The sequence below is a fragment of the Martes martes genome (assembly GCF_963455335.1).
Source record: "Martes martes genome assembly, chromosome: 2".
NCBI lineage: Eukaryota > Metazoa > Chordata > Mammalia > Carnivora > Mustelidae > Martes > Martes martes.
In genome coordinates, this window is record NC_137889.1 from 165,507,783 (window position 1) to 165,528,407 (window position 20,625).

The following is a 20,625-nucleotide window of genomic DNA, read 5'->3' on the forward strand; positions in this document are numbered from 1 at the left end:
TACTTACACTAGTTCATCCATAAGTTTTCTAACAGAGTAAAAAAAAAAAAAATGAAATTAACACTTACCACTTAAGGTGAATTTTAAATAACATAATACTTACCCAGGAACACAAATTCATGCCTTTTAAATAGTTGGTACTAATTACATATTTGTGGAAGTTTCTTCTAAGTTTCTTCTATTTGTCTCCTAAAATTATATTTCCCTTTTTGATTATCATTAGAATGTTTGATTTGCATAAATTAGAATTGGGGTCAATTATCAGCTCCATCCTTTTGCAGCCAGGTATGACCAATTAAATGAGTCATAGCAGAACTAAAGTTGTGCTTCACTTATTATAAGCCATACATTTTTTCCTTGATACGCCGTTTTCATTCAGGATGGAAAACAGAGTGACCTGGATATAGCATCCATCTTAAAACCAAATGGATAGGATATATCCTTAAGATATTATGATGTCCAAGTGATAATTTAAAATGTTTGGTTCTTAAAAAAAGTAATAAATAAAAATAAAATAATAAAATAGAATAGAATAGAATAGGATGTTGGGTTCTTTAATATCACCATGTTTCTGCCCCACCAGTCATAAAAGGCTTATCTCTGGATATCTCATTACATACCATGACAAAAATAAACAACTATTTGGTTAAGAAATTCTATCAGGAATTTCATAAAATGCATATAAATGCAATTCTTACTGAGGTAAGTTTTGATGGATATATTTACACATTTTCTTAGAGTCATTTCTCCTATGTAAGTTCTTACCTTATGTAATAACTATCATATTATAATTGGATAAAGAGGATTCACTTAAAAATTATTCTTAAAATGATTTTGAGAATCATTTTGGTTTCTTAAGAAAAAAGAAAAAGCTAACTGGTAAATAAAATAGAAACTATATTGAACATCCACTATATCCAAGGCCCACTGTACCTTAAATGAGTGCCAACACAGTTTTATGTAAACCTCATGGTAACCACAAAACAAAAGCCTATAGTAGATTTACAACAGATAAAGAAGAGAGAGCATATCACTAACACTAAGAAAGTCATCAGTTCACAAAGGAAGGCATTAGGAGAGTCAAAATGAAACAAGGGAACTATAAAATAGCCAGAAAACAATTATGAAATAGTGTTAATAAGTCCTTGCCTACCCAAACTACTCTAAATAAAAATGACTGAATTCTCCAATAAAAGGCATAATGGCTTGGGGTGCCTGGGTGGCTCAGTGGATTAAGTGTTCAACTCTTGATTTTGGCTTAGGTCATGAACTCAGGGTCGTCAAGATAGGGCACCATTTTGGACTCCAAGCTCAATGGGGAGTCTGCTTGAGATTCTTTGCCACTCTGCCTGCTCCTGCTATCTCTCTGTCAAACAAATAAATAAATCTCAAAAAAAAAAAAAAAAAAAAAGACATAGTGGCTAAACAGATAAAAGAAGGGGGAAAAAACAAATATCGGGGTGCCTGGGTGGCTCAGCAGGTTAAAGCCTCTGCCTTCAGCTCCAGGATCCTGGGATCAAGCCCCACATCAGGATCTCTGCTCGGCGGGGAGCCTGCTTCCTCCTCTCTCTCTGCCTGCTTCTCTGCCTACTTGTGATTTCTGTCTGTCAAATAAATAATTAAAATACTTAAAAAAATAAAATAAAATAAACAACTATACCAGAGACTCACTTCAGCTTTGAAGACACACATAAGTTCAAAGCATAGGGGTAGAAAAGATACTACATGCAAGCACAAACCAAGAGTGTAGAAGTAGTTACACTTATATCACACAAAATAGACTTTAAGCCAAAACCCAATAACAAAGGATAATGGAGATAATTATATAGTGATAAAATTGTCGTCATCAAGCATATATAATAATCATAAATATACACATACCCAACATTGGAAATACTAAGTATATTAAGCAAATACCAACAGATTTTTTTAAAGATTTTATTTATTTACTTGACAGATAGAGATCACAATTAGGCAGAGAGGCAGGCAGAGAGAGAGAGAGGAGGAGGAAGACTCCCTGCTGAGCAGAGAGCCCAATGTGGGGCTCAATCCCAGCATCTGGGGATCATGACCAGAGCCAAAGGCAAAGCTTTTAACCCACTGAGTCACCCAGGTGCCCCAAATACCAACAGATCTTAAGGGAGGAAAAAAAAAAATACAATAATAGCGTATTTCAGTACCCTACTTTCAACAATGAATAGGTGATCCACATAGAAGATGAACAAGGAAATGTTGTACTTGAACCATACTTTAGACAAAATGGAAAAAACAGATATATAGAGAGCATTCTATCCAATAGCTGCAAGATAAACCTTCTGCTCAAGGGCACACAGAATATTCTCCAAGACAAATTACATAATATGCCATGATAAAGGCTTAACAAATTTAAGAAAAATTAAAATCATACTAAGTACTTATTTCTGATTACAGTGGTATGAAAATATAAATTAGAGGGAGGAAGAAAGCTAGAAAATTTATAAATACGTACAAATTAAACAACATATCCTTGAATCAAATGGGTCAAAGAAGAAATCTAAAAGTGAAATTTAAAAAAAAAAAAATACATTGAAAGAAATGAAAATGGAAACAAATATACTGAACCTATGTGAAGCTGCAAAAGCAGACCTAAGGAGAAACCTTATGACAATTGATAACTATACTGAGAAAAATGAAAAGCCTCAAGAAAACAACCTAACCAGAAAAAGAGAAACAAATTAGGTCTAAAAGATAGCAGAAGAAAGGAATAACAAAGATCAGAGCAGAAATAAATGAAATAAGGAACACAAAAACAATAGAAAATACCCACAAAACTGAGTTGACATTCTGAAATGATAAGCAAAATTTATAAAACTTTAGCTAGGTTAAAAAAAAAAGATAACTCAAATAAATAAAATAAAATAAAAAAGTAAATATTGTAATTGTTACCACAGAAATGCATAAGAGAGTACTATGAACAATTATATGCTAATGAATTGGAAAACCTAGAAAAATGGATAAATTCTTACAAACATTCAATATATCAAGACTGAATAATAAACAAAAAATATAAACATACCAATAATAAATAAGGTGATTCAATTACTAACCAAGGACCTCTCAACAAAGAGAAGTCCATAAGCCCAACACAAAATGGTTACATTGGTGAATTCTTTCAAACATCTAAAAAAAAGGTTAATTCCAATCTTTCAGAAACTCTTTCATAAGTTAAAGATAAAGGAGCACTCCCAAACTCAGTTTATGAGGCAAGTATTACCATGATACCAAATTCAGATAAGGACACTACAAGAAAAGAAAATTATAATAAAATATCCCTGATATAGATGCAAGAAATACCAACAGAATATTGGGAAACAGAACAGCATATTATAGGTCATATACTATGATCAAATGAGCTTTATCCCCAAAATTTAAAGATAGTTTAATATATGCAAAACAATAAATGCTATATATCACACTAATAAAATAAATAAAATAACTATATTATATTAAAAATATATTAAACTATATATGATATAAACTATATTATATTAAAAATTAAAAAAACTGTATATCACTAATAAGATGGATCAAATTCGTACAATCTTCTCAAAAGATGTAGAAAAAACATTTGACAAAATGAAACATATTTTCATGATAAAAATTGTCAATAAATTGCATATAAAAAGAACAGAAATCAAAGGGTCCCTGAGTAGCTCAGTCAGTCAAGCATCTTATCTGATTTCAGCTCTGGTCATGATTTTAGGATCCTGGGATGGAACCCTGCATTGGGTTCCAGTTCAGCGGGGAGTCTTCTTCTCCCTCTCCTCTCCTTCTGCCGCTCCCCCCACTCATACTCTCTATCTCTCAGTCAAATAACTAAATAAAATCTTAAAAAAAAAAATCTTAAAAAAAAAAAAGAAGAACAAACCTCAGCACAGTAAAGGCCATATTTGGAACTGCACATATATCAAACTCAACAGTGAAAAGTTAATATATTTTTCTTTTAAGATTGGAAACAAGAATGGACAGCTATATGTAGAAGAATGAAACTCGACCATTCTCTTACACCGTACACAAAGATAAACTCGAAATGGATAAAAGACCTCAACGTGAGACAGAAATCCATCAGAATCCTAGAGGAGAACATAGGCAGTAACCGCTTTGATATCAGCCACAGCAACTTCTTTCAAGATATGTCTCCAAAGGTGATGGAAACAAAAGCGAAAATGAACTTTTGGGACTTCATCAAGATCAAAAGCTTCTGCACAGTGAAGGAAACAGTCAACAAAACAAAGAGGCAACCCACGGAATGGGAGAAGATATTTGCAAATGACAGTACAGACAAAAGGTTGATATCCAGGATCTATAAAGAACTCCTCAAACTCAACACACACAAAACAGATAATCATATCAAAAAATGGGCAGAAGATATGAACAGACACTTTTCCAATGAAGACATACAAATGGCTATCAGACACATGAAAAAATGTTCATCATCACTAGCCATCCGGGAGATTCAAATCAAAACCACATTGAGATACCACCTTACACCAGTTAGAATGGCCAAAATTAGCAAGACAGGAAACAACGTGTGTTGGAGAGGATGTGGAGAAAGGGGAACCCTCTTACACTGTTGGTGGGAATGCAAGCTGGTGCAGCCACTTTGGAGAACAGTGTGGAGATTCCTCAAGAAGTTAAAAATAGAGCTTCCCTATGACCCTGCAATTGCACTACTGGGTATTTACCCCAAAGATACAGATGTAGTGAAAAGAAGGGCCATCTGTACCCCAATGTTTATAGCAGCAATGGCCACGGTCGCCAAACTGTGGAAAGAACCAAGATGCCCCTCAATGGATGAATGGATAACAAAGATGTGGTCCATATACACTGTGGAGTATTATGCCTCCATCAGAAAAGATGAATACCCAACTTTTGTAGCAACATGGACGAGACTGGAAGAGATTATGCTGAGTGAAATAAGTCAACCAGAGAGAGTCAAGTATCATATGGTTTCACTTATTTGTGGAGCATAACAAATAATATAGAGGACAAGGGTAGATGGAGAGGAGAAGGGAGTTGAGGGAAATTGGAAGGGGAGGTGAACCATGAGAGACTGTGGACTCTGAAAAACAACCTGAGGGTTTTGAAGGGGCAGGGGGTGGGAGGTTGGGGGAACCAGCTGGTAGGTATTAGGGAGGGCACAGATTGCATGGAGCACCGGGTGTGGTGAAAAAACAATGAATACGGTTATGCTGAAAATAAATAAATAAACTAAAAAAAAAAAAAAAAAAAAAAAAAAAAAAAAAGATTGGAAACAAGATGAGCATTCCCAATCTCACCACTCTTAATCAGCATAGTACTAGAAGTCCTAGCCAAAGCAATCAGGCAAGAACTAAAAAACATTTAAATAAGAAAGGACAAAGACAAAGTGCCTGTTTGCGGATTATATGATACTATATGTACAAAATCCTAACCACTCCACCCAAAAACTATTAGAACTAATCAATGACTTTAATAAAGTTGCAGGATGCACAATCAACAGAGAAGTCAGCTGCATTTCAATACATTAACAACAAAGTATCTGAATGAGAAATTAAAAAAAAAATTCCCATGTACAATAATAACAAGCACAATAAAATACTTGAGTAAATTTAGCCAAGGAGCAGAAAGATCTGTACATACAAATCTATAAATTTTGATAGAACAAATTGCAGATAATACAAATGAAAAGATATCCCATGTTCATGGATTAGAAGAATTACTGTTGGTAAAATCTCCATACTATCCCAAGGCACCTACAGGTTTAATGCATCCTTACCAAAATTCTGATGGCATTTTTCACAGAAAAAGCAAAACAAACAAATAAACAAACAAACAAAAAAAACCCAAAAATCCTAATTTTTTTTTATAAACCTCAAAAGACACAGAATAACCAAAGTAAACCTGAGAATAAAAAGCCTGAGGCATCACAATTCCTGCTTTCAAGCTATACTACAAAGTTATAGTAATCAAAACAGTATGGTACTGGCATAAAAACAGACACACAAATCAATGCAAAAGAATAGAGAGCCCAGAAACAGACCTTCATATATGCAGTCAACTAAATATATCTTGGTAACAATTTTTTCGATATGACACCAAAAAGCAGTAAAAGCAAAAAAGCTCTAAGTGAAACTACAACAAACTAAAAAGTTTTTGCACAGCAAAAGAAATAATCAACAAAACAAAAATGCAACCTATAGGATGGGAGAAAATATTTGCAAACCATGTATCTTCTAAAGATTAATGTGCAAATATATAAGGAACTAATAAAACTCAACAACACTAAAACCAAGCAATCTAATTTTAAAAATGGGCAGAGGAACTGAATAGACATTTTCCAAAGAAGATCTATAAATGGCCAACAGGTACACAGAGATGCTCAACATCACTAATCTTCATGGAAATGCAAATTAAAACCATAATGATATATTGTCTCATATCTGTTAGAAAGGATATTATCAAAAAGACAAAAATAAGTTGTCAAAGATGTGAAGAACATGTCCACAATTGTTGCATTGTTGGTGGGAAGGTAAATTGATACGACCACAATGGAAAACAGTGTGGAGGTTCACCAAAAAATTAAAAACAGAACTATTAAATAATCCATCAATCTCACTTCCGGTTATATACCCAAAGGAAATAAAAACAGTATATTGAAGAAATACAATTGACCCTTGAACAACACAAGTTTGAACTGTGCAGGTCCAGTTACACACAGATTTTCTTTATATAAAAATACAGTACAGTACTATAATGTATTTTGGCTTCCTTTTTTTTAAAGATTTTATTTATTCATTTGATAGAGAGACAAATAGCTAGAGCAGGAACACAAACAGGGGGATTGAGAGAGGGAGAAGCAGGCTTCCCAACAAGCGGGGAGCCCAATGTGGGGATCAATCCCAGGACCCTGGGATCATGACCTGAGCCTAAGGCAGACCCTTACCCGCTGAGCCACCCAGGTGTCCTGTATTTTGTCTTCTGTATGATTTTCTTAACATTTTATTTTCTCTAGTTTACTTTATTGTAATAATACAGTACATAGTACATACAACGCAGAGAATGTGTGTTAACCAACTGTTTGTGTTATTGGTAAGGCTTTGGGTAAACAGTAGGCTATCCACAGTTTAGTTTTTGGGGGAGTTGTAAGTTATATACAGGTTTTTGACTGTGTGAGGGTTGGTGCCCCAACGTGCACATTGTTCAAGGGTTGACTGTATATTCATTTCTATTTTTTTCAACATTTCACAATAATCAAACTATAGAAACTACCTGAGAGTCCTTCAACTAATGAATGAATAAAGAAGATGTTATAGATACACACACATACGTACATACACACACATGCATGCAAAATAGAATGTTATTCAGCCATGGTAAAGAAGGAAATCCTGCCATTTGTGACTACATGGGTGGAACCTGAGGGCACTATGCTAAATGAAATAAGTCAAAGAATGATATGCACTGCATGGTATTATTTATAAGTGGAATCTAAAAAATCCAAAATCCTAGAAACAAAGTAGAACAGTGGTTTCAAGGGGTTGTTGGGTAGGGAAAATGGAGAGAGATGTTGGTCAAAGGGTACAAATTTCCAGTTAGAAAATGAATAAACCTAAGGATTTAATGCAGAGTACTGTGATTATAGTTAGCAATAGGTATTATATACTTGGAAGTTGTAAAGAAAGTCAATCTTAAATGTTTGCACAACAAAAAAGAAGTATCATGTGACATAATAAAGATGCTGGTTAATATTGAGGTGGTCATTAGCCATATATAAGTGTATCAAATTAGCATGCAGTATATCTAAAACTTACATAGTGCTGTATGTATTTCAATATTATATCAGCAAAGTTGGAAAAAAAAAAAGTGCCAAGTAAAATAAGTGAAGGATTCAAGATAGATAAAACAATATGGTGAGAGAGAGAGAGAGAGAGAGAGAGAGATCACTCTGGATAGAAAAGGACTCTCAACACTGATTATCCCTTTAAATATTCTGAGATCTTTTTTAAAAAAATATTGGCTGCTGATTATCAGAATCTCTAGAGGTTTTAGCTTGGACAACAACTTTGATTCATTTTGAGAAACACTGGCCCTAGGGGTTAGACACTCCTAATCAAACATTAACTAAGGAAAAATTATACTTTTCCAAAGTGACATCCATGAAAAATACAGAATTCAGAGCTGCTAATTGCAGGCATTTTTATATTTCTGTAAACATAATTAAAATTTGGTTTAGTTTTCAAATTTTTCCTAAGCATACTAATTCATCGAATGTATAATTATTTTCTTCTCTTGATCTGTATTGCTAAAATAATTATTTTAAAATCTATGAGTTTTTAATTTTTTGTTCCTGCTAGAGGACAAATGTGTGTATTTGTACTTGAGTATATTTTAATGGGACTCTATCTTTTGATGTCTATGAATATATATGAAATCCACTGTACATATTAACAGAAGTCTGGTTATTGACAAGTACTTGTGTGTTACTGTTTTAAATGTTATATAATTTACAGTACAAAATATATTTCACTGAAGCTAAGTAAACAAACAGATAAACAAATTCTGCAAGCTAAATTTCTAACACCTTAGATTATTCCTTGAACAAACAGTGTGAAATGTATTTAGATTTATACTTAATAGTTTATGTTGTTTATGTAGTTCAGGTACTACACCATATCATTAAACAAAAACAAGTACATGTACAAAGACCAAATATGTAGGTCTATGATATGTTGAACCCACATTTATATGGTCTAGTTTGATACTGGTGTGCCTAATGAAAACCTAGTCCATCTCTCTGGGGAGCAACAAAGGCAAGACAAGCTCAAGTGACCATTTATTACAAATAGGAAATGAGTGTAAAGTTTACTAAAGGTCATCAAGACTGGATTTTAAATTTATTTTAATACCAATCTGGGGGTTGTGTGTTTAGCCTACACTCTATGGAGATTTTTTGAAAATTTTTGAAGAATAGAATGGCAGATGAAATCTACATTTTAGCATGATTAATTTGGCAGTGCTATATTAGATGGATTGGCAGGAATCACAGTTTAGAACAAAACACCATTTAGAAAGCTATTACTGTGGTTCAAGTCAAACATGGTGGTGAAGAGTTAGAGGGATAGCAATACTAAAGAAATACATTAGATCTCAGTATGAGCTCAGAAAAGACAAAGACATCAAAAATTACCCTGAAGTCCTAATTCCAAGTGGGCCAGAGAATGTTGATGAATGTTAAAGGAAAAGAGGGACAAAGGAAAAAATATATGAATTTAAAATATAAGCCACTGAAGATGTATAGCAGAACTAGAATAAGTGTGGAGCCCAGATATAATAACCATGTAAACAATTCTAAATTTCTCTTTAGATAGAGTAGTTCAATGGAAGATTTTCTAGAATAACACTGATTGCCCTTGTTAGTTGTTATAAAGGATCTTTCTCAGTGAGACTGAAACCATCTCCCCTGCTAGAAAATTTGCCAGGTTCAATTTGTTGCCATTGTATCCAAGAAAGATCTTCTGATACATTGTCAATATGCTCTTAGCAACCCCCTTCTGGTTCTCTTTTCAATATGGGATGATGCCCAGGAGAATCAAGAAATACTAGTATTTTTCTATGAAATCTATTTTATTCTGGGTCTTTTCATAAGAAAGGGCTGGATGTATTCTACCTCTTTCTTCCCGAAGATAAACCAATACAGATATGATGTTTCAGTGGTGTACTTTCAATGTGATTGTTTTCCAGAAGTGTGTTGTTAATCTGTCCTTTATACTAAACTGTTTAAGTTATTTAATCAATGCACAAGAAGGATTTAGAATCCAAATATAAATTATTCACTACACTTATTTTGGCTCAAAAGTGTTTTAAAAGTGCCTACATTCTATTTGAAATTTATGTATAGTTATTCATAGAATCATAGCTAGAATTTTAAAGTAAAAATTATAAAATTCAGACCTCCTGCTTTCGGGTATTCCAAATGTGACTATCCCATTTTTTAATGAGTCTACTGAAACACAGATAAGTTAAATAATTCAATTATAGTTACACAGATAGATTTTTTTTTAGCAAAACTAGAACTAGATCCCAATAATTTAGTCTCCCCTTTTATTGTTTCTTCCCTTGTTCCCAGTGCTTTCAACAGTGATTGTAATAATTACTATAGACAGGAAATGCTATGTTTTAGATTTATAATGTTAAGGGAGAATTATCAACATAAGGGATGTAAATTGAATAATAATGAAAAATTAGTCTTATGTCCTTGGCAAGAAGCACCAAAAGCACACCATAATTAATTGCAGCTGTTTTCACACAGCAATTGTGCAGTTTCCTTTTCTTCCCAGGAGTTGCTGAATCAGGCTATGCAGCAAAGTTGATGTATACCTTCCGTGGAAATGAGCTGTTTTAGATGCACTGTTCTTGGATGCCAGGATAGATGACAGTGTGAGATATAATCCTTTCCTGTTTAATGCAATCCAAACCAATCTACATTCTAGAAGTCATTTGATTTCTCCTCTCCGTAGAGCTATCAGATAGCAACTCGCTCTCTGGGGACTCCATTCATGCTGAGATTGCACTAGCTAGTGATTACACTGCTGAATCAGTCTGTAATCAATCTTGCATCCTACTGATCTTCTTTGGAGTTTTTCTTTTGATCACCAACTAATGGGAAACACAGCATGCTAAAGAATAATATAGTTTCATCTAATTGTAGCTCCATTGAAAAGGCCTCTGGGTACTCTCGTATTCACCTTTCAACGAAAGTGTTCATAATGCAGTCAATTTCTGAAGTCAAAACAGATAATTATTATACAGTTAGCTTGATTTATCTTGAATATAAATGCATCACTTAAAAATTTATGAGTTCTCAAAACAAAAACAGTTTTCTAAAACAAAAATGTGCTTTTCTTCTCTTCTATTTTTCTATTCATGGTCAATCCAGACACAATCCTAGATATGTGGATAAGTAGCCAGATAGATGGGGTTCATAACTAGGGGATGCCCTACTCAACATGTAGGGATAGTGAAGAAACATAAATGTGTATATGATTAATTTAAAGGGCAACAGGAATTCTTTTACTTAGTGCGGAGACTATTTCCTAATAGAGGTTTTGAGAAAAATATTATCATAAATCTATTTTTAGTGGCTACCAAAGTAATACATGTATGAAGATCTATGAAAGAATAATTCATGCCCCACAGAAACTAAAGACAGGTATGGGAAAGAAGATAGAGCTAAAAACAAGGCAAGGATTTGTGTTTTTATAATTTTACCAATAAGTATTTTAAGAATACAGCTTGACTGGACAAAATTACCAAATTACCTATATTTGTGTCTGCCTTGGTTTGTGTTTCACAGAAGAAAGCAGAACCTGGCAAAGTGACTTGAATACATAAGGCCTATTGCTGTTTGTTCTAGAAAACTAGGGTGGAGATGAAGGAGCAGAAAGAATAAAACATGGAATGAAACAAAAACAGTATATTCAACATCCACAAATCAATCAATATGGTAGGTGACATTCAAAAAATAAAGGACAAAAATCATATGGCCATTTCAATAGATGCAGAAAAAGCATTTGATAAAATCCAATCTCCATTTAAAAAAAAAATCAACAAAGCAGTATAGAGGGATCATATTCAACCTAACAAAGTCCACGTATGACATACCCAAGGCTAACAACATACTCAAAGGTGAACAACTGAAAGCTTTTCCTCTAAGATCAGAAACAACACAAGGATGCCCACTCTCACCACTTTGATTCAACATAGTAGTAGAGGTCCTCGCCAGAGTAATTAGGCGAGAAAACACAATAAATGTCATCCAAATTAAAAAGAAGTAAAACTATCACTCTTTGCAGGTGACATAATATGCAGATGGCATGATAATACATATATTATATATCCTAAAGACTCAGCAAAATTAAATCTGTTAGAACTGATAAACTGATAAACAAATTCAGTAAAGGGGTAGGATAAAAAAATCAACATACAGAATTGTGTCCATCCATTAATAATGATCAATCAGAAAGAAGAATCTTTTTTTGAAAGATTTTATTTATTTATTTGGGAGAGAGAGAGAGAGAGCATGAGCAGTGGGGAGGGGCAGAAGGAGCGGAGAAGCAGAGTCTCCACCGAGCAGGGACCCCCATGTTGGGAGCTCAGACCCAAGATCCTGGGATCATGACCTGACCTAAAGGCAGGTGCTTAACTGACTGATCACCCAGGTGTCCCCAGGAAGAGAAATCTTTAAAAAATCTCAGAGGATAAAATACCCAGGAATAAATTTAACCAAGGAGTTGAAACAGCTATACATTGAAACCTATAAGACATTGATTAAATACATTTAGGAAGAATAAATGAGGATTCCTGTGTGGCTCAGTCTGTTAAGTGTCTGCCTTTGGCTCAGGTCATGATCTCAGAGTCCTGGGATCAAGACCCACTTTAAGCTCCCCATTCAGCAGAAGGCCTTCTTCCTCCTCTAGGTCTCCCTGCTGTGCTCTCTCTCTCTCTGTCAAATAAATAAGTAAAAATCTTAAAAAAAAGAAGATGAAGAAATGGAAAGATACTTCATACTCATGAATAAGAATATTGTTAAAATATTCATCTTAATCAAATCAACCTATAGATTCAATGCAATCTCTATCAAAATTCCCATGGCATTTTTACAGAAATAGAACTACTTAAAATTTTTTATGGAACCACAAAAGACCCCAAATAATAAAAGTAATCTTGAAAAGAAAAAACAGTAGAAGCATCATGCATCTCAATTTTAAACTATATCACAAAGCTGTAGTAATCAAAACAGAATGGTACTGGCATAAAAGCAGACACATATATCATTGGAGAGAACAGAGAATATACCCACACATATATTGTCAAGTGATTTATAACTAAGGAGCCAAAAGTATCATATCAGAAATGATAGTCTCTTTAATAGATGGTATTAGGAAAACTGGGCAGCTGAATGCAAAAGAATGAAACTGGAGCCCAGTTTTACACCATACACGAAAACTAACCCAAAATTGATTAAAGGTTTTACTGTAAGACCTGGAAATATGAATTTCTATATGAAATTCTACCTATAGATGAAATATATATGTATATTTCATCTGTATATATATGAAAATTCTGTAACAAATCATATGAAGTATACTTTTTGACTTCAATCAGCAAGAACCTTTTGGATTTAGCATGAATAGAGAAGACAACAAAAGCAAAAATAAATAAGTGGGACTACATCGATTAAAATCCTTCTTCACAGCAAAGGAAGCCATCCAAAAAAATGAAAAGGCAACCTATGGATAAGAGAAAATATCTACAAATCATATATTTAATAAGGGATTAGTAACCAAAATATATAAAAACTCACAACTCAGTAGCAAAAAGAACCTCAAACAAAATGATTAAAAGATGGCCAGAAGATCTGATAGACATGTTTCCAAAGAAAACATATGGATGATCAAAAGTCACAGGAAAAGGTTCTCAACATCACTGATCATCATGGAAATGTAAATCAAAACCACAAGGAGATATCCCCTTATACCTATCAGAGTGACTAGTATCAGAAAGCAAGAAATAGCAAGTGTCGATAAGAATGTAGAGAAAAGAGAATTCTGGTAAACTCATGGGGATAATAAAAACAATATATGGAGTTTCCTCAAAAATTAAAAATAGAGCTACCAGATGATCCAGCAATTTCACCTCTGGATATTTATCTAAAGGGATTGAAAACACAAACTCAAAAAGATACATGCCCTGGTTTGTCCATTGTAGCATTCCTCATGATGACCAACGACATGGAAGAAAACTAAGTGCTCGTCACTGAATGAATGGATAAAGATGTGGTATACAGATAAAACGGTTTATTATTCAGCTACAAAAAGAAGAAAATCTTGCCATTTACAACAAATGGATGGACATTGAGGGCATTATCTATAATCAAGTCTGACAGAGAAAGACAAATACCATATGATCTCAGTGATAGTGGAATATAGAAAAAAATGAACTCACAAATACAGAGAACAGATTTGTGGTTGCCTGAGGCATGTAGGGGATGAGAAAAATGGGTGAGGATGGTCAAAAATTACAAAATTCCAATTATAAAATAAATGAGGCATGGGAATGTAGTATATAGCATGGTGATGATACTTAATAATGCTATATTGTATATTTGAAAGTTGTTAAAATAGTAAAACTTAAGAGTTCTCCTTACAAGGAAAAAATGTGTAGCTGCATGGTTACAAATGTTAATTAGACTTTTATGGTAACAATTTTGCAATACATAGTAATATTCAATCATTACATTGAATACCTGAAACTAATGCTAAAAAGGAACATAAAATATAACTTAATTATTAAGCTGATTAGGGACAACTGGGCCTTTTCCAGCATGCTCTGACGAACCATGCAATCTTATGCCAAGAAGGATGGACAACTAAGCCATTTATTCATGATTTTATGTTTTTCAGATGAGGTTTGCCCAGGGTATAAATACCAAGTACTTGCAGACATTGAAATACTCTAATGAAATCCCTGGGTACAAAAGCTAAAAGATAAAGCATAAAGGGTGATTGAGAAGGATACTATTTTTTTTTTTTTTACATGTGTTCTGTGAACCACAGCTGTACAAGTACAGGTAAGTCAAGTGTACATGTCACAGAGAAGCTAAAACTTTGTGAAAATCTAACAGTTCTTAAATTTTGTGAATTTGGTCACCTATACTGTGCTCCCTGACACCATGATTTCTCATCAACTATACAGAGGCAGTAATAGAGATCATGTGACTTAATTTCACAAGACTTTGGCAAGTATAAAAATGAGATGATGCATGTGGACATCTCTAGAATCTGAAAACTTAGAATGGAAGCACCATCTGTAAAGAGGTGTGTGGTGATTTTATTAGTCCACTAGGGCTGCTAGAATAAAAGACCATAAACTGAGTGGCTCATAAATAGAAATTGCAAATAGTTCTGGAAACTGGGAAGTACAAAGTCAAGCCACTGCTAGGCTTGTTATCTGGTGAGTGCCTACACCGATTGTAGGCGGTACCATCCTCAAAACGTGGAAAGGGCAAAAGGCCTCTTTTATAAGGACTCATAAGAACACTCACTAGTTCCCAGTCATGAAGGCTCCATGTTTGTGACCTAATCACTTCCCAAAAGCTCATCTCCAAATATTGTCACACTGGACATTAGATTTCAACATATGAATTTAGGGTGACAAACATTCAGCTCATTGCAGTGATTTTCTTAATATAAATCTAAAATTGGTAAAATCCATAAAGTTATTATATGCATCCTGGAATGCAGACAGAAATGGTAGCAAAGTCAGCATTCAAATTTTGTTTCTGACACCTGCTATTATTTTTATGACAGCTTTATTGAGATATAATGTACATGCCCTAAAATTTGCCCTTTTAAAATGTAAATTCATTGGTTTTCATTATATTCAGAGTTGTACAGTAATTATTTCTAATTTTAGAATATGTTCTTTATCCCAGAAAGAAATCACATATCCATTAGGAATCACTCTCCATCTCCTCCCCCATCTCCTGGCAACCATTACTGTCTACATAGATTTGTCAATTCAGGATATTTCATATAAATGGGATTATATATGTAATCATTTTTTACCAACTTCTTTTCATGTAGCATAATGTTTTCAAGGTTTATCCATGCTGTAGCATGTTTCAGAATGACGACCATTTTATTTGCCAAATAAAGTTCTATGTTATGTATATACCAAGTTCTGTCTTTTCACTCATCCATTTGACAGGATGTAACCACTTTCTATTCAATACAAATGGACATTTGCACTGTTTCTATTTTTTGGTTATTATGAATAACGTGGCTGTAAATATTTGTGTACAAGTTTTGGGATGAATATATGTTTTAATTTCTCTTGGGTATATATCTAGAATTGAAATTACTGCATCACAGGTAACAATATGTTTAACATTTTGAGAAATGACCAGAGCTTATCAGCAAAGCTGCATCATTTTACCACTCACTTGCGATGAGTGAGGATTTCTCTACAAACTTGCAAATAGTTCTTACTGTTCATCTTTTGTATGTAAAGTCATCACGGTAGGGGTAAAGTGAGATCTCCTTGTGGGATTGATTTCTATTTCTCTAATAGCTACTAATGTTAAATATCTTTCAATGTGCTTATTGGTCATTTGTATAGGATCTTTGATGAAATGTCTATTCATTTTTAAATAGGTTATTTCTCTTTTGTTCTTGAGTTGTGAGTTTTTGAAAAATATATTGTACATAGAAGTCCCTTATCAGAAATATGACTTAAAAATATTTTCTCTCCAAGGGTATGGCTTGTTTAGTTGGTAGAGAATGTGACCCTTGATCTCAGGGTCCTGAGTTCAAGCACCACATTGGGCATGGAGCCAACTTGAAAACAAACAAACAAACAAACAAATAATTCTGTTGTATATGTTGTCTTTTTACTTTATTATGTTTAGCACAAAAATGTTTAATTTGGGGGTTCCTAGTGGTTCAGTAGGTTAAGCATCTGACTCTTGATTGCAGCTCAGGGTATGATCTTAGGGTCACAGGATGGTGCCCCACTTCAGGCTCCATGTTCAGCAGGGAGTCTGATAGAGATTCTCTCTCTCCCTCTTCCTTTGCCCCTCCCCCATCACATGCTCACTTGTGCTCCAGTGCACCCACACACTCTTTCTTTTTTCTCTCTTTTTGCTCTCTCTTCCTCTCTCAAATAAATAAATCTTTAAAAAATGTTTAATTTTGAAGAAATCCAATTTATCTTTTCTTTTTTTCCTTGCCTCTTGTGATTTTTGTGTTAGTATCTCTGAAGCCATTGCCTAATTCAAGGTCCCAATGATCTACTTATATTTTCTTCCAAAAAAACCCTTTAATTTTAAGACTTAAATTTGGATCAATGAACCATTTTCAGTTAATTATTTGTATGTTATGAGGGACAGTTTCAAGTTAAATCAGGGACAATTTTCTGGGACAGGTAAATCAGGGAGAGTTTCCTGAGAATAGGGCTTTTGGGAAGTTCCCAAACTTTTTGACCCCTTAGTTCTATGCTGTTGGTTTCCTCAGCTATTGTGGGTCCAGGGCTGCTGATTTTCATGGCTATCACCAAATGGGGATAGAGGAATAGGAGCAAAGAAACACCATAAAACACCATCAGTCATTCTTCTCTCTAAAATTTCCCCATATTTCTTTATAAATGCTCAAAGGACTACTGTAAGCCTGAAGTTAATTCCCAAAATTCTGAAAATGTTTGTTTTGAAAATTTTCATCTTTGTCATTGCTATAATGGGTGAAGAGATTTTCAAACTTATTCTGACATTTAGGATGTTCTTGTTCCCTCTGCCACTTATAAATTACCTGACCTTACAGTTTTCACATAGAATTGTGAAATTCAATTTAAATAAAATTAGATTTGTAAAACATCTTACATTTTTTCTCCCCACAGGACCATGAGGACAAAACAAATACTTGGCATAGTACTATGCCATAACAAAACAAAAACAATAACTATATTATGTGTGATGTGTTGTTAGACATCACACTAAGTGGTTCATACTTAATATTATTAGACTCAAACAAAGATGCAAGGTAGTTATTACCCCCATTTTAGAGATGAGAGAAATTAGACTCAGGGTGAGACGAGTTGTTTGAAGACATACATCTAGCAAGAGGTAAAGCAGCAACACAAACTGATGGGTAGTTAGTTACCTTCTTTCCAAGAGAAGTTGCTCTATAAAACACAATGCTAAAGAAAACTGAAGAGGAAAAAAAAAGTGATGATGATGATTTGTTATCCTTTATTTCTACTGTGAAAACAATAATCATTATGTATCAGTAAAGCATAAGGAGAGTTCTGCATAATTCATTCTTAATATTAAATTTGTAAACATCTGATATCACTTGCTACCTATAAAGTTAAGATGCTGTAATCTTATAAAATATTCACTAGTGTCAAGGGGTGACAGCTTAATTTGGAGTATTATAAATTACATAATGTATAATTCCTACAACTCTAGATAACAACCATATTGTTTAATAGACACTTTTCAAAATAGTGTTATATTTGCTTTTAACAAAATGGTTTAATTGCTACAATTTCTGTGTATATTTATATAGTTTTTCTTACTAAACAGTAGTGAATTTTGATAGAAATATAAATAGATGATAGACAAGTAAATAACCCAACTTTCTCTACTGGTAGCTGGTCAATACCTCTGCACAATTCCCTGTGATTCTCTACATAGTTTTAGTTGTTGGAAATCCCTGCTATTTTAAATGATTTGTTTTATTATCTTTCACTTGTTTTCTATGTTATTTGTACCTATGTATTATTAGTTAAGTAAACAAACAGCTCTTGACTGTCTTTTGTTCCAGAGAAATTCTGGGAAAATACAGAATATTTTTTACCTCATGACAAGCCTTAATACTTTAAAGATAGCAAGCACATATATTCTCAAAAAATTTATTTTTAAAACAAAAAACAAAAACAAACAAAGAATCCTTCTCATTCTTTGAGCGTCTCCTTACATAAGACTGTCTTCAATAAGTTCATGATCTTATTTACCTATTTCTTTATTCTTGCTTATTAAAGTCTTTCTTAAAATGTACCCATTACATATTAATTTGTATAGACTTTCACTAAGTCAGGAAAATTAATTCCATTTCAAAACACTTTTCTTTTTTTTGTTTGTTTGTTTTGTTTTGTTTTGTTTTCCTTGTCTGAGAGGAAAAGATTTTATTAGAGAGTTACATCTTGAAAATGAGACTTTGAAGTCAGTCTACCTAGGTTCAATGTCTGTCATTTAATAGTTATGTGACCTTGGAGAGATTACTTTACTGCTTGAACAATTATTTGGAGAATGGAACTCAGAAAGATGAGAGAGAGGCAAAGAAATAAGTTATAATATTATGGCGAGAGTCCAAGGAGATAAGATGGGTGCCTTAATGAATGTAATGCTTTATTAAGCAAATACTAATAGCCACATTTTCCGCTAGGTGCCAATGACATAAAATTAGATATGTCATGGTCCCTGCTTGTGTGTAATTCAGTCTATGATAAAAGAAAGATATATAAAAAAAAAAAAAACTACCCATAAGCCAAGTTGTTAATTGCCATAATATGGGTGTAAGTAAAGTCCAAAAGAACACAAAATTGATTCCATTATTCCATATATGTCTTGACCAACACAGTCCAATGAGGATATTATTTCCCATTATCTAGGCAATTAACTTCTATTATGCATCTTAAGATTGTATTACCTTTGTTAACTACATCTCACTGATGGCTCAAATCAAGCAAGAAGAAAGGAGTTGGTTGATTTGTGCCCTTTACATTTTTATTGTTTAAGCCAGTGATGGCATTGGGTGATTTTTATCATTACTTAATCTTTTTGAGGAATTTAGTTTTTCAGTGAGTCTTTACCATAACTATACATTAAATTTTACAATATATTACATAATTTGATAAGCTTTGGGATAGATAAAAATGTATTCTGATTTTTTTTTTTGCTTTCAACATAACTTGGTGTGCTTTAATAAAAATATTGCAGCTGTACTTCCTTTTTTTTTTTTTTGCAGCTGTACTTTCTTAATGACCTTTTCTAATACATAGGGTTAATTTAATGCTTAGATAAAATTTAAGAAAACATTCATATTAATTCAGTACCCATGAAAAATTCTGAGAGGACTTGGACCTTAAAACTAGTATGGTAAAAGTGTGGATATTTTCAATAAACGGTGAAAGAAAAACCAAGGTTTGAAGAGAAACAAATATTACTTTGAATCTCAGTTCTGACACTCATTATACTATGATGTGGAAAAGTTACTTTTAGGGTGTGGATCTCTTCATGCATAAAGTGGGGTAAAGCCTACTTCATCAAGTCATTTTTAAGATTAAATTGCAAGAATTAAGAAAAATCTTAAAGTACTTTCTAGTTTTTGATAAATGATAACCAAATAGTTTTAATAAAGTATTTTTATTTAAGCAGTGTTACTGCTACCATTATTAGCCTTAGGTTATATGGATTCTTATTATAAAACTTATATTTTAAAATGTAAAGTAAAGTAGAGGGCATTAGTCATATATCACAGAATATATTTAATGCATAGCTTTTTTAGTTTTCTTCCTACTGAAAATTGTAAAGAGTTTTCTTTTTCAAAAACGAATGTTGACTGCCAAATTTATCTATAGAAAGAACAAATAAACATACTGTCAGTTTAATGTAAGTTATTTTTGAAGCTCTAAATACAAAGGGTGAAACTATGAAGCAATTCTATGGAAAAAAGCATGTGTATAAAATCAAGATAGGGGTACCTGGGTGGCTCAGTGGGTTAAAGCCTCTGCCTTCCGTTCAGGTCATGATTCCAGGGTCCTGGGATGGAGCCCTGCATCAGGCTCTCTGCTCAGCAGGGAGCCTGCTTTCCCCTCTCTTTCTGCCCGCCTCTTTGCCTACTTGTGATCTCTGTCTGCCAAATAAATAAATAAAATATTTTAAAAAATTTAAAAAATAAAAAAAAATAAAATCAGGATAAATTATTTGCCTGTTAGGGGTTAATTTATTTATCTGTTAATTGGATAATATCAACTTAATTAATCAAA